The sequence below is a fragment of the Neovison vison genome, chromosome 11, assembly GCF_020171115.1.
Source record: "Neovison vison isolate M4711 chromosome 11, ASM_NN_V1, whole genome shotgun sequence".
Taxonomy (NCBI): domain Eukaryota; kingdom Metazoa; phylum Chordata; class Mammalia; order Carnivora; family Mustelidae; genus Neogale; species Neogale vison.
In genome coordinates this window covers 134,302,833-134,318,571 of record NC_058101.1, presented here as the reverse complement: position 1 = coordinate 134,318,571, position 15,739 = coordinate 134,302,833, and the positions used below count along the sequence as shown (strand labels likewise).

Here is a 15,739-nt window from a genome sequence, read left to right as displayed (position 1 = left end):
TCCCCTGTCATCATAAGGCATTATATGCACCTGTGACTTCATATACTCCTTTGTCAACGTGTGTGCATGTGTGTGCATGATAAATCTTTATAAATACAAAGACACAGGTGGATTCACCTGTAGTTCCAGGAATAATATTTAAGCATTGTGAGGAATTTGTGGTGTTTTGCATCAAAGGTTATAAATGTAGTATAATAACTCTATATATTAACCTTCAAAAACTAGCAGTCATTTTTGTTCAGCAGTCAAGTGAAGACAGTGATTAGAGCCAAAAGATGATGAATGAAAATGATACGGCTTGATTAAAATTAGGTTTTACTAAAATTAGTACTGACTTTGTTCTTTGTGGACTAATCAAGCTTGTCATGTAAGTTGTTGCCTCTTTTTTTTTTTTTTTAAAGAACAGATTCTATGCAAATGAAATAATATGGTGATTGAATTTCAAAAATTTCTCACTGGTCAGTCATCCTATTATACATTTTAGGATATCATTTTATGAGTTAATTCAAGACACTTACTGATGATATGACCAGGGGTCATTTAATCATTTTTATTATAATTATAGCATTAAAGCGTATATAAGGTCGTCCATAATCAGTTCTAAGAACCTGAAAGTAGAGTTGGTTATAAAGTTAAGAACTTATTCTCTTGTCAAAATATATTACTCTCACTTATCTTTATAAGTCTTGACCTTTATCATTACAGGTTCAGGGAAAAGAGTACAGAAGAGAATGCATTCATTCCTTCAATAGTTTAATGTTGGGTATTTATGTATAATTTGGGCTGAGAGCTAGGAGCAAAAGACAGGAAATTTGGTCTAATGTCATGAATTTTTATCTTAACATTTAGTCCTCCACTGCACATCAGAATGCCTACACGTTTATAACTCTTTCATTCTGTTCTCCCACTTAGGATTGTGTGCGTCAAGCATTTCAGGGTTTCCTGTTCACATGTCTCTCTAGACTTAAAAGATGACATATTAACTGCTCAAAATTTGAAGGATTTACATGCTAGATTTGTTCTATTTTGAACCATATTGCAGGAGTGTGTTCAAGGGGAAAAGGAGATTCTAAACTACCAAGAATCTAGTAATTGGAGTTTCTAAATTTTAACAGGCTTTAAAAAAATAAGTCAACGAATTCTCCATTAGTGAATTATGGAATAAATAGTCGTAATATGTCAGGAATACTGAGAAGAAAATTTCTGCCAAGATGTGATTGGGTGATCTGTATTTTTATCTTACCTCAAAACTTCAGTATTATTACTATTTAAAAAAAAATCTCTTATGCTTTTTCTTTCTTTATCAAAGCAATGTGGATTTTCTTTATCAAGCAATGTAGAGCGAGAATTTGGACAAAGTGAAGAAAAATGCATCATTTCTTTTTGCTCCTCACCTTAAGTCCCAGACCCTTCTATCTATCCACATCTTGTTCACTAAGCGGAGATTCTACTTGTAAGGAAAAAGTAGCATTCCTTAAGCATTTTTGTTCTATTTTTATATATGTATTGTTCTCAGATTTCTAGGCAGCAATGCTTTCAGGGATAGGGTTATTCTGATATTCCAGGGATTCTAAAATTTCAGTACTATGTTTGTTTGAATTAATAATTCATTGTTGTTTCACTTTCAAGAAGAACCACTCACGTGACTGTAGAGCTAAAGCTCAATTCCTCATTGACTATTGGCAGCCGGCCTTACTTCCTGGTTATATGGGCCATTCCACAGTGCTATTCACAACATGGTACTTTACTTTGCCCAGAGTGAGAGTTCCAAAGAAAGCACCAAGGAAGCCATGAAGTCATAAAGATGGCTGTCATGACCTAGTCTCAGCAGTTCACATATCCAGCCTATCCTATTTATCGTTAGGAGAAAAGGACTAAGTCTAACCCACACTTGAAGGGAGGGTAAGCAGGCTGTACCTTTTGAAGGGAGAAATATCAAAGAATTTTTGAAGGTTAAAAAAAACTACTACGTAGCACTACAACTAGTGATAGTTGCCATTTAGTGAGAGTTTTTTTTTTTTTTTTAAATAAATGGGACACTGTTCTTTATAAGCACAAAGTTAACCTCCCTTCCTACCTCAACTTTGCCTGATGCACACAGATGCCCCCACCTTAGTATCTTTGTCATCCTTGTGCAGGGGCCATGCTAATCGACTCTGTATCGTTCCAATTTTAGTACATTTGCTGCCAAAGCAAGCACCCACCTTACCATCTTTGAAGCTGTGATATCCCTCTTCTCATTTCCTCCTTTCACTGTCTCGTTTAAATACCAAGTTTTCTTTGTTTATTGTTTTATTATGGGTCTTTTTTTTTTTTTCAAGTATTATTTTGTCCTCCTCTCCTCTCTCTATTGAGACTGGGATTTGGTTTATTGACTCCAGAAACATCTGTTTGTTTTCCCTGATCAAGAAGGCTAATAGATTTACCCCCAATTGTTCACATGAGCTGAAGTTTCTCAAGTAATACTTAGTAAAGGAGCTAGCAAATAAAGCTGTATCCTCTCTAATTTATCTGAAGGCAAGGTAATGTGGAGGGCCATGAATTTCCTCAGATGTTCTTGCTTTAGTCATTAAAAAAAAAATAAGAAAAAAGTCAGATATATGTTCTGAAGTCATTCCTGGTGGGTGCATCAGGTTAAATCTTAGAGCTTTAAGCATCATTCGGTGTAGTGCTTCTTTTAGAGTAACCTCCTTGGTATAAAAATAGTTCCACAAGCAGATTAACTGCTCAGGAGAACTTTTCAAAGTTAGGTTGTTAATCATGATAATTAGCTAAGAATTAGGCTACTTATTGTAACATTCCATTTAGCCCAATTAGGGAAATTCATGTGTTTAATGCAATCTATAGTTGTTCTCTAATAGATTTAGGGATTTTTAAGCTAATAGGGCCAAATAAATAAAATGTAGTGATAGCAAAGAAAATTCAACCCTCTATCATTAGAGTGTGTGTGTCTCTAAACCTAGCTGGAATCACTGCAGTATCAAGATGGCCTAGTTTGGTAAGCTGAGTGGGATGCTTACTCTGTGCAGTTATGTTATTCTCGTCATCATCGTCATCACCATCATCATCAACAGTTAACATTCACGAAGAACTTATGTTAGTAATATTTTACAAAAATGCTATACTTTAGCTGTAAAGGTATGTCTATAAATAAGGCCCCTTAATATACCCACTTTATAGATGAGGACACTGAGGCATGGTGAATTTAAGTGGCTTGTCCAAGGTGACATTTCTAGGATGTAGTAAAGGGGGACTCAAACCTAAACAGTAGAGGGAGAGTTAAATCACGCTATGTCATCCTATGTCTGTATTGCATCTCTTCCACCCTGTGTGACTTTGCCTTTGCCAGTTGTACTGTCTCTACCTTCCATCACAGTGTAATAAGATATTCCTGTTATTCTCAGACCCTTGGCACAGGGGTTCTGTAGTGGGCTGAGAAGATACAGCTACTGTTTTTTTTTTTTTTTAAGATTTTATTTATTTGACAGACAGAGATCACAAGCAGGCAGAGAGACAGGCAGAGAGAGAGAGAGGAGGAAGCAGGCTCCCTTCTGAGCAGAGATCCTGACATGGGGCTCGATCCCAGGACCCTGGGACCATGACCTGAGCCAAAGGCAGAGGCTTTAACCCCCTGAGCCACTCAGGTGCTCTACAGCTACTGTTTTTGTTTTGTTTGTTTGTTTGTTTGTTTAAATTTATTTGACAGACAGAGATCACAAGTAGGCAGAGAAGCAGGCAGAGAAAGATGAGGAAGCAGGCTCCCTGCTAAGCAGAGAGCCCGATGGGGGGCTCGATCCCAGTACCCTGGGATCATGACCTGAGCGGAAGGCAGAGGCTTTAACCCATGGGCCACCCAGGCGCCCCATAGCTACTGTTTTTAACTGGCAAGCTTGGGTAGGCACAACAGGATGTGATGGGATTTATCCAAGACTACAAGAACACTACTTTTGTTCTCCTCTTCCACACTATTTTTGAAAGAAATTTTAAGGGACACCTGGGCGGCTCAGTCAGTTAAGCATCTGCTTTTGGTTCAGGTCATGATCACAGGGTCCTGGGATCAAGTCCCACAACGGGATCCTTACTCAGTGGGGAGCCTGCTTTTCCCTCTCCCTCTGCTATTTTCCCCACCTTGTGCTTTCTTGCTCTCTCTTTTCCTCCCTCTCTGACAAATTTTAAGAAAATCACAGTGAGGGGGCACCTGGTTGGCTCAGTGGATTAAAGCCTCTGCCTTCGGCTCAGGTTATGATCTCAGGGTCCTGGGATCGAGCCCTCCTCGGGCTCTCTGCTCGGCGGGGAGTCTTCTTCCCTTCCTCTCTCTCTGCCTGCTTCTCTGCCTACTTGTGATCTGTCAAATAAATAAATAAAATCTCGAAAAAAAAAAAAAAGAAAATCACACTGAGGTAATATAGTGGCTTTGGCTGGTTTTAACATATTCATCAATATTACTGCCTTTGTCCCTACACCCAGCCTTGAGCATAATCTGTATGAAGTATTTTTGTCACCGGATATCAGAAAACACTATTCTCTTCAAATCCTTTGATGTCATGACAGCCTTGACTATAGTTTTTGGGTCACTGTTAACAAAGTTGTTATGCAGTGCTCCTTGTTTTTTACAGTTTTTAAGAAGTCTATAATAATGGTATGGAAGGGACTTCTCCCAATCTGTTTACTGATCCTTTATATTTCTAAACTAATTCCTTGGGGAAAATGGTGGTGTAATAAGACCTGTGTTTTAATATTTTAATTAATAGGCTTCTTTGGCTTTTTGGTATACTTCCTGTCAGCTACTATGTATCAAAACTTCTCACCAGAAAGCAAATTAATATCAGAGAGATGGGGGATGAGGACTAGGAAGGACGACATAAAAATCCATAATCATTTGATATGGACCTTAGCTGTTTGAAATGTATTTTCATTCTCTGTACATTAAGTATAAGTTTCAATGTGTTATGTTCCATTATACAAGCTTCTATTATATGGTAAAATATGTCTACTGAAACATATATGTGCATTACATATATACACATAGGTATGTATATGTTACGTATATACGCATATGGATCTATACATCTTTGTTTATATAGATACACACGTAACTGCTGCCTTTATCTCCAGATGTATATGTATATGTGTATATATATATATATGTGTGTGTGTGTGTATAAATATATATATGTAATGCATACATATGTTTTACTCAACATGTTTTGCAATGTCCTGTTCTGTCCTTTTTATTGTCTCTTTTCTCCTGCTTTTTTTAAATCTGTGCTTTAGCTCTGAATTTTGGGAGAATGTTTTGGGTCAGTCTTCATCTCAGTAGTTGATTCACTTGTTTAGTCTACTCCTCAGTATATTTTGTTGGTTCATTTACTTGTTTCCCACTTAATTTTATTTTTTTAAATTTTATTATTTTTCAAAAGATTTTATTTATTTATTTGATAGATAGAGATCACAAGTAGGCAGAGGCAGGCAGAGATAGAGAGAGGAGGAAGCGGCTCCCTGCTGAGCAGAGAGTCTGATGTGGGGCTCGATCTCAGGACCCTGAGATCACGACCTGAGCTGAAGGCAGAGGCTTAACCCACTGAGCCACTCAGGTGCCCCTAATTTTATTTTGACAAACATTTTTTCCCCTACCAATTCTAACTGCTTCTTATTTGTTCCCATAACTATCTTTGTTATTGTCTGTTTCTTGGTTTGTCTTCCTTTTTTTTCTTTCTCTTTGTTTGTTTGTTTTATTTCTTAAATTCCACATGTGAGTGAAATCATATGGTATTTGTCTTTATCTTATTTCATTTAGCATAATACTATCTAGCTCCATCCATGCTGTTGCAAGTGTCAAGATTTCATTCTTTTTTTGTGGCTGAGTGATACTATTTTCGTATATTCTATATTCTGTATATTGTATATTTTTGCATATTTGATTTGCATTTCCTTGTTGATGAGAGATATTGGGCTTCTTCTCATGTGTCTGTTGGCCATCTGGATGTCTTCTTTGGAAAATGTCTGGTCATGTCTTCTGCCCATTTTTCAACTGGATTATTCATTTTTTTTTGGGTGTTGAGTTTTGTAAGTTCTTTATATATTTTTGAATACTGCCCGTTTATCAGATATGTCACTTGCTTATATCTTCTCCCATTCTGTAGGTTGCCTTTTAGTTTTATCAGTTGCTTCCTTAGCTGTGCAGAAGCTTTTTTATTTTGATGTAACCCCTATAGTTTATTCTTGCTTTTGTTTCCCTTGCCTCAGGAGATTTACCTAGAAAGAAGTTGCTACAGCCCATGTCAAAGAGGTTACTGCTTGTGTTCTCTAGCATTTTTATGATTTCAGATCTCACATTTAGGACCTTAATTCATTTTGAGTTTATTTTTGTGTATGGTGTAGGAAAATGATCCAGTTTCATTCTTTTGCATGTGGCTGTCTTGCCAACACCAATTGTTGAAGAGACCATCCTTTTCCTGTTGAATATTCCTTCCTGCTTTGTTAAGATTAATTGATTATATATTTGTGGGTTCATTTCTTGGTTTTCTGTTCTGTTCCATTGATCTATGTGTCTGTTTTTATGCCAGTACCATGCTGTTTTGATTACTACAGCTTTGTCATACAAGTCCTGAATCATGATGCATCCAGTTTTGCTTTTCTTTTTCAAGGTTTCTTTGGTTATTTGGGGTCTTTTGTGATTTTATACAAATTTTAGGATAGTTCTAGCTTTGTGAAAAATGCTGGTGGTATTTTGCTAGGGATTCCATTAAATATGTAGATTGCTTTGGGTGGCAATATTTGGGCAATAATATCTGTTCTTCCAATCTATGAGTTTAGATTTTTTTCCATTTCTTTGTGTCATCTCCGATTTATTTCATCAGTGTTTTATAGTTTTCAGAGTGTTTCGTATCTTTGGTTAGGTATATTCTTAGGCACTGAATTATTTTTGATACAATTATAAATTGGATTGATAATTTCTCCTTCTGCTGCTTTATAACTTGTATATAAGAATGCAAAAGATTTTTTCCTCTTTATTTATTTTATTTATTTCTTTGCAGTGTTCCAGAATTCATTATTTATGCACCACACCCAGTGCCCCAACTCTCTGAACCCCTCCCCTCCAAATCCTTCAGTTTGTTTCTCAGAGTCCACAGTCTTTCATGGTTTGTCTCCCCCTCCAATTTCTCCCTACTCACTTCTCTCCATCTCCCAATGTCCTCCGTGTTATTCCTTATGCTCCACAAGTAAGTGAACCCATATGATAATTGATTCTCTCTGCTTGACAACAGATTTCTGTACATTGATTTTGTATTCTGCAACTTAACTGAATTTATTTATTAGTTCTAGTGGTTTTTTTTGGTGGAATCTTTTGGGTTTTCTATATCGAGTATCATATCACCTGCCAGTAGTGAAAGTTTGACTTCTTCCTTGCTGATTCAGATGACTTTTATTTCTTTCTTTCTTTCTTTTTTTTTTTTTTTTTGGTCTGATTGCTGTGGCTAGGACTTCAGTACTATGCTAAATAACAATGGTGAGAGTAGAATCCCTCCTTAGGGGAGGCTTGAAAAGAAGTATGGACTGTATCCAATTAGTTAAAACTAAATAAGTATAAAATAAGTATAGAATCAATACAGACATAGACAAAATAATTATTGAGGATCTGCTGTATTTCAGGTAGTATTCCAAATGAAGATAAAAAGCTGATTAAAATGGAAAATAGGAATGGGCACCATGGAGCAGATGAATATGCTGATGAGGAGCTGGTAAATGGTAGTAAATTAAGAGTACTCTACTGTTAATTCAGCTTTCAAGTACCATGGTAATGTTTCACTTTCCCAAGCTAATGTTAGGTTTACTTAGAGGCATTGTAAAGCATGTACTTGTTACACTTACAGCAGATTTGTAGTTTCTGCAGTCTAGGAGTCAACATCTACAGCATGGAGTTGTACTAGTGGTTCAACTTTGGTTCCTTAAGCAAATTCTAAGTCAGTATCCTCAAGGAGTGGTGTGCATCAGCATCATAGATAGTTTCTTTCTTTCTTTTTTTAAAATATTGTTTATTTATTAGAGAGAGAGAGAGAGAGTAAGAAAGAGAGAATGAATGGTGGGTGGAGGGATAGAAGGAAAGGAAGAGGGAGAAGCAGATTCCCCGCTAAGCAGGGAACCTGACACCGGGCTCCATCCCAGGATCCTGGGATCATGATCTGAGCTGAAGGCAGATGCTTAACTGACTGAGACACCCAGGTGCCCTGGTGGTTCCTGAAACATAGAGGCAAAAAGTCTATATATTATAGTTTTGGGTTCAAAAGAATCATGGTGGAGCTCAGGTATTTCTTTAAAAAAAATGTCTACCTGTGATTCTGATGGACCCCTTGAACTGAGAATCATTGGCTTATGTGGAAGAAGAGGGCAATATGAAGAGAAAAATAATGAGAATGTAGAAAAAGGAACAAGACAAAAGATGGCAGGTAATAAAATGGTTGTGTAAAATGCATAATGTGATAGTTGATAGTGTAAAACTCCTTGTGTTCTTGCCATTTCTTGATACTGTAATGCTATTGCCATCAGTAACCTCCCTGCAAGGTGGAAGACATTGAGATTTACTCAGGATAAGAAAAGATTGAAAGCAGAAAATGATAGTGATGCTTAAATTTATGTCATGCACTATAACCACCTTGACTGAAGATTAGTGTATATGGAAAGATGTTCTAAGAGAATGCTAGAAATGTCCTGAGGCAAGACTAAACTTTCCTAAACTTGCATATTAATTTCTTTGGATGCTAGTGAGTAACATTAGAGAGTGCTCTGGGTGCAAGTAATCGACCTAGAAATTTAGCAAATGAACAAGTTAATCAAATTAACTAACCCATTTTTGGGGGGGGGCAGGAATTTCCAGAGATTTTAGTTTAGTTTTTTTTTTAAAGGTTTTATTTATTTATTTGAGAGAGAGAGCATGAGCACAAGCAGGGGAAGCAGGGTGGGGGTGCTGGGGAGCGGCGGGCAGAGGGAGAAGCAGGCTCCCGCTGAGCAGGGAGACAGATGGGGGACTCGATCCCAGGACTCTGAGATCATGACCTGTGCCAAAAGCAGACACTTAACCAACTGAACCACCTAGGCACCCCAGAGCTTTTAATTTTTTAATGTGAGTCACTATTCTTTAAGAGGAGACTATAGTATGTATGTTATAGTTTATATGCTAATAAATGTTTCCCTTCTGTATTTTATCAAACAACACTTTCTTTAAGGAGTATGATCAGTATTTCATGAAACACACTGGTAGGCTATGGCAGAAGGGATTTGACTGCTAAGGAATTTGAACTCAGTTTGATGGGCACAAAAATCACTTTTTTTTTTTGGAGAGCCTCTTCGCTCACATTTACAATAAATGGTGAAATTTTTTTTTTGTTTGAATCTTCTCAAAACATTAGACTGAGCTCACATAACCATCTGTTGGTTGAAGAATAAACGCAATCAATATTTTTCATCTGTTTTTCCAAGAAGTTTATGTTATTGTACTCATTATGCAATCTTTTGACCTTTTGAAGAAAGGCTTAAGTCCTCAAATTCTGCTCTGAATAGCCACAATTGTTACCATATATATGTATTTGTGTAATAGCTCCCAACTTCTCCCTTCACTATTCTGGTTAATTCAGAATGAAACAATAAAATCATACTTCCTCCCTGTATATTTGCTGTTTTTATTTTGCATTTCTAATACTTCATTGGTTCAATTCTACAACATTCCCTTAAGGTCTTTCCTCAAATTTCTCCACATCCTTTCTTATTCCTCCTGTTAACTGATAAGTAGTTTATGCCTTCTATCAAATACTGCCTGCAAGGTAGTGTAACCCCTATCTGAAACACTGAGCAGTCATCATTTCTGAAATATCCTCAAGATCTATAATCTATCCTTACTATTTTTGATTGGTCAGACATTTGTTATAGATGATTTTTTCCTCTCTCCTTCCTTCCTCTCCCTCTCTTCCTCCTTCCCTCCCTCTCTCTCTCCATTGTTTCTATATGGCAGGTGGTATAAATGGTACCTAGAAAATCTGGGTGATGGATTACCTTGTCTGCAGATGCTAACAGGGCTTATCATTTCTGTTATCTCTTCAAGTCCTTTTTTTTTTAAGAATTATTTTACTTGCAATTTAGTCTGTCTGCCTTCCTAATACACATAAATCATATATGTCTTTAACATACCCGAAGACCTACCTTTTTTATGATTTTTTTTAAAGATTTTATTTATTTATTTGAGAGAGAGAGAGGGTGCTGGGAGAGGGTCAGAGTGAGAGGGGAAAGAGTCCTAAGCAGAATCTTCTCTGAATGCAGAGTCCAATACAGGGCTCGATCCCAGGACTCCAAGGTCATGACCTGAACTGAAACCAAGAATCAGCCGCTTTACCAACTGCACCACCCAGATGCCCCTTTTATGAAGTCTTTCTGAAAAATTTCCCATAAATTAACTTCCTCATATGCATAAAACATATAGAACTAATCTAAATGAACAGGAAGGCAGAAGAAAATAAAAAGACACATGTTGATTCAAAATCTGAAATGCTAAAAGTATCAAGTGTTATTCTAAAGGAAAATGTTGACAGGTGGTATTCAAATACATATTTTTTTTTTTTACTAAAATGACAAACAGCTCATACTTACCTTACATTGTTGCTTGAATCTTGATTTCTTTAGGTAATGGCATATGTCCCTTGAGCTCAGGCAATGTGATTCAGAGAATTATCAGAATTCATCCAAACCAGTTCTGATAAACTCAGTTTCCTTAGCCCATGATTGGTCTGGGAATGGATATAGTACCCAGTTTTGACAATAGGATGTAAACAGTTTGCTGGACAGCATAGCCATTTACCCTTTCCCTTTCTTTTTGGAACTTCTTCAGGTAATGGCATATGTCCCTTGAGCTCAGGCAATGTGATTCAGAGAATTATCAGAATTCATCCAAACCAGTTCTGATAAACTCAGTTTCCTTAGCCCATGATTGGTCTGGGAATGGATATAGTACCCAGTTTTGACAATAGGATGTAAACAGTTTGCTGGACAGCATAGCCATTTACCCTTTCCCTTTCTTTTTGGAACTTCTGATGTTCAGAAGTAGAGCACCAACTGTTTTGTGACCATGAGCTAATATGCAAGAGTATAAAGTCACTAAAGTATGGATGGAGGAGAGAAGAGAGAAAAAACAGTCCTGTGTTCCTGGAAGTATCACTGAGCATCTGTAATCATGGGCTTCTGTCTCTGAGTGTCTCTTTGTATGAGAAAAATAAACCATTATTTGTTTAATTCACTGTAGGCAGGTTGGTTTTATTTTCAGCTAAAATAATTTCTATTGGATGAAAATTTGATGCCATATATTTGTTTTTATTTAATTATGGTTCACATGAATTTAAGGTACTTTTTGAAAACTAAGTAAATCCTGGGTTTTCATGAATTTTATTTTCTACTCTTCCCTCACATATCAATAGTTCTCTCTGATATTTAATTCTCCCATAATCACTATCATAGTTTCATGCATTTCTCCTGTTATAATTTAATTTGTCTAATTTCTTATATAATATCTGCTTTATCCATTAGATATCTCCTTCCCCAGATGTTTTGAACATTGAAACACAAGATACCGTACAGTGTTTAATCTAACTTTTACATTTAACATAGTAATCCACAGATGTGCTTATGTGTCTTCAAGAATTGTTTTAGTATGTATCATATGACTCCCTGATATGAGGAAGTTGAGAAGTAACATGGGGGGTTTGGGAAGTAAGAAAAGAATAAATGAAACAAGATGGGATCAGGAGGGAGACAAACCATAGAGACTCTTAATCTCACAAAACAAACTGAGGGTTGCCAGGCGGAGGGGGGTAGGGAGAGGGTGGTGGGGTTATGGACATTGGGGAAGGTATGTGCTACGGTGAGTACTGTTAAGTGTGTAAACCTGGTGATTCACAGACCTGTACCCCTGGGGCTAATAATACATTATATGTTAATTAAAAAAATGTTTCAGAATGGAAATGATGTTCTTATTGTCAACAATTCATCAGCAGATTCATAGACTATTCTAATTATATATATGTACTCTAAATGTAGTGCACAAATTTAATAATGTCCATTAATGTATGTTTAAAATTATGGAATACATTTTTTGAAGGATAAAAACAATTTTGAAATCCTCCTTTTTAAAAAAGATTTTTTATTTTTTTTTAATTTGACAGATAGAGATCACAAGTAGGCAGAGAGGCAGGCAGAGGCAGAGGGGAGAAGCAGAGAGCCAGATGCGGGGCTCGATCCCAGGACCCTGGGATCATGACCTAAGCCGAAGGCAGAGGATTTAACCCACTGAGCCACCCAGGTGCCCCCTCCTCCTTTTTTTTTTTTTTTTAAATCTTACAAACTCCACTAGGAGGAGGAATAGAACAAACAAAAACATTTTGAAGGAGCAAAAGGAAGTTGCCTAAAATGCCCCTAAAAATATATTACCCAATGTCCCTGGTGCTTTATTTTTGTTATAATAGTGGATTTCATTTCTAATAACTTTGACTATGATCTGTAGGGATTGACAAAGTATAACTTCCAAAAAGTTAAAAATGTAACCCTCATACAAGTACAAATTGATAATTATTTTATTTAAATCATTAGTTAGATAGGGACAGATAAAATGGTAAACCAGGAACAGCTGGGAAACTGCGATTACATAGTCCATTTGCAAAAGCATTAAAAAGTGTTGGAATAAGGTTGCTAGTTTAGATACACTCAAAGGTGGTCATCATGACTTCTAAGGCAATAAAACCATCTTTTATACTGGACAAAAATCTATGAGTTAACATGTAATTTCATGACATCTTTAATTAACTATAATTAAATAGACATGGCAAAATCAAACAGGTATATTCTCTTGGAGATATAAGTAATACTTGAGTGGTTTTCTAAACTATGTACTGGTATAACATTAAGAGAGGATATTGCCCACTTTTTTTGGTCTTTTTTCTAAGTTTAAATTACATTTTAAGAAGTTAATAAGAGATACTATACAGTTGATAATTTTAAAAATGTACAGAAGTCCTGAATTGTTAAGTAGCTCCCTTTGAGACTTGATAATACTTGGTTCCTAAATCATTTTAATGTTATGAAGGCGTAGCCAGACACTATGTCCTACCTTGTGTTAACATTTTATCAGTAAGGCTAAATTGAACTGTTACATGATCTGTTTCTCTGAAATTCATAAAATGAAAGACTGGATCAACATAAATGTAAAATACAGTGGAATGTAAAGGTTTATATTATAATCGATTCTTCATTATTAAGATAAAATTTATACCTGTTCCTTATATTACATACCATATTGCTTTGAAGAAAATTTATTTGAAGATCATTCATTTTACACTAGAGATAAAAAATAAATCCTGAACTTCAAAACTGATTTCAAAATGGGATAAAAGCAACTGGTATGGGAAGACAGATATCATTTTTATCACTAGATCTTTTGTTTATTAATCTAATTGATTTGATCTAATTGATCTAATGTTTATTAATAGATATTTTGTTTTTGAGCCATCTTATTATTCTTTAGCTACTAATTGAGATAATATAGGACTAAATATTCAATTTTAATATCATTCTTCTGTATGATTAGTAATAAAAATATACTTCACATCTTTATAATCTTCCTCAGTGAAGTCCCAGCTAAGACATACTAATAACACTCCTGTAAGTGTTTCTTTACAAAAATGCAAATCTCATGTGAAACAAAACTTGTACTTCTCAAGAAGAAAAGTAATAGTAGAACATTAGGGAATAAAGTAATGTCTATTGTAACCCAAAGACTAATGTCTGGCTATCCTAAGATTTCTAGTTTTGGGGGGCTACCTTTTACTTTAATAGCCATAAAAATGGCTCATTCCCAATTTTCTAATGAGGATTCTCTACAGGCTGGTCATCTTTGGCCACCTCCTTTTCCTAATCCTGTTTCTAGCTCACGGTTGTACAGCCTCTGGGTCCTGCTTTTCATGCCTTTCCCTTTATTCTCCATGCAACCCTGTCAATGTAAAAGACTCTCCCTCCACCCCAAGGTTTGGGAGTGAGATGACAGCATAGAAAAGAACAAAAATACCACCAAAATTTGAATACTTAACACTATGGTTCTCAGACTCTTTTGGTCCTTCCTCATTACAGAAAAATAATTTCTTTTTTTGTAAGATTTTATTTATTCATTTGAGAGAGAAAGAGAGAGAGAGAATGAGCAGGAAGGAGAGGGAAGGAGAATTTGAAACAGACTCTACACTGAGTGCAAAGCCTGGCATGGGTCTCTATCCATAACCCCGAGATCATGACCTGAGCCCAAACCATGATCCTGATGCTTAACTGATTGAGCCACCCAGGTGCCCCACAAGAGTAATTTCTTAATGGCTATTGACAGTAAGGTCCCTTCCTTGTTTCTAGATATTTCACTATTGTTGTACCCTCATTTGAATGCCAAGTACTTATTTCTCTTTTTATAGTTTTGTTTGCCTCATTTTAGGGGGAAATTTAAGCACATTATCAATGTTTTTCATAAATTGTGCATTGTGATTGTGCATTGAACTTTGACTTTTTCAATCAAAAAACTTCTTAAAATGTATTTTTGAAGAGAAAACTCATGACTCCTCTGATGAAAATACTTTTCCTCCCCTAGGTAGCAAAAACTAGACTATCCTTTTTTGAAAATAGTCAAGTTTATTTTCCTCTTCCAGTTATTAAATTATATCTCCACTCAAAACCTTCCTTGATTTCACATAGTTTTCTCATGGAATAAGATACCTGTGTACCACAGATAATCCCTTCACTCTGGGTGAGTCACTGGGGTGAGGGCGTTTCCATAGCCTGCTCTGTGTGAGTATTTTCATCGTCTATGTAGAAAGATAGGAATACTGATGTGTGAGGAGCACCTTTCAGGTTGCAACTTGGCTTCCTGGGGACGCACATGTTCTAGAGTTGATGAGTCTGCTCTTCCCCTTTGTGTTTTAACTATTTTAATAACCCTTATTCATGGTCTGGGCAGGATGTGCTCTTGAGACAGAAGTGGGCCATCAGTACTGACCTCTGTTACAGAGTCTTTATCATGAAAGGAGTCATTAGCCATTCCTGGCAAGTACTGTTCTTACTTACTTGATTGTGATTATTTAAAAATTATTTTTTTAAAAATATATTTTCTGGGCGCCTGGGTGGCTCAGTGGGTTAAGCCGCTGCCTTCAGCTCAGGTCATGATCTCAGGGTCCTGGGATCGAGTCCCACATCGGGCTCTTTGCTCAGCAGGGAGCCTGCTTCCTCCTCTCTCTCTCTCTGCCTGCCTCTCTGCCTACTTGTGATCTCTCTCTGTCAAATAAATAAATAAAAAAATCTTAAAAAAAAAAAAGAAATATATATATATATTTTCCCCTTGTCATAAGCTATCTTCTATCCTTAATAATATTAGTTGGTACTTTTTCCAAAACTTACATAGAACATTTAGTCTCTGATAGATAGATGAATGAATCATAAATGAATATACAGTATCTTGTTTTGTTTTAACAAATGTCTCAAAACTTTGGCCTTTAGCCTTATTTTCTTCCAAGCTAAGTCAATTAAAGCCTACATCAGCTAGTGAAATCCCAGCTAGTAAAATATAGGCAAGTGGTACTTGTCCCAAAATTGTTTGGGGAAGTTACCTGTTCCGATTGAATGAGGATATCAAGAAAAACCAGACTAAGGGTGCCTGGGTGGCTTCACTGGGTTA

General features: G+C 36.3%; 1 non-coding gene across 1 annotated transcript; it reads right to left on the bottom strand.

The window, feature by feature from the left end:
• Positions 1-2,093: 2,093 nt before the first annotated feature.
• On the bottom strand, positions 2,094-2,196 carry LOC122890702. The gene has a single exon (XR_006381149.1). It is a non-coding gene; the product is annotated as a U6 spliceosomal RNA (small nuclear RNA).
• Positions 2,197-15,739: the final 13,543 nt, after the last annotated feature.